This window comes from Bison bison, unplaced genomic scaffold (assembly GCF_000754665.1).
Source record: "Bison bison bison isolate TAMUID 2011002044 unplaced genomic scaffold, Bison_UMD1.0 scf7180017861549, whole genome shotgun sequence".
NCBI lineage: Eukaryota > Metazoa > Chordata > Mammalia > Artiodactyla > Bovidae > Bison > Bison bison.
The window spans coordinates 17,769-18,452 of NW_011492121.1; positions in this window are offsets into that span (position 1 = coordinate 17,769).

The following is a 684-nucleotide window of genomic DNA, read 5'->3' on the forward strand; positions in this document are numbered from 1 at the left end:
CACTGTTTCCCCATCTATTTGCCATGAAGTAATGGGACCAGATGCCATGATCTTAGTTTTCTAAATGTTGAGCTTTAAGCCAACTTTTGTACTCTCCTCTTTCACTTTCATCAACAGGCTTTCTAGTTCTTCTTCACTTTCTGCCATAAGGGTGATGGCATCTGCATATCTGAGATTATTGATATTTCTCCCGGCAATTTTGATTTCAGCTTGTGCTTCTTCCAGCCCAGCATTTTTCATGGTGACAATATACAGCCTTGATGCAATCCTTTTCCTATTTGGAACCAGTCTGTTGTTCCATGTCCAGTTCTAACTGTTGCTTCCTGACCTGCATACAGGTTTCTCACGAGGCAGGTCAGGTGGTCTGGTAGTCCCATCTCTTTCATTTAGTCAAAGCTATGGTTTTTCCAGTAGTCATGTATGGATGTGAGAATTCAACTTTAAAGAAAGCTGATTTGCGGATATTGAAGAATCCTTGCATCCCTGGGATAAAGCCCACTTGATCATGGTGTATGATCTTTTTAATGTGTTGTTGGATTCTGATTGCTAGAATTTTGTTAAGGATTTTTGCATCTATGTTCATCAGTGATATTGGCCTGTAGTTTTCTTTTTTTGTGGGATCTTTGTCAGGTTTTGGTATTAGGGTGATAGTGGCCTCATAGAATGAGTTTGGAAGTTTACCTT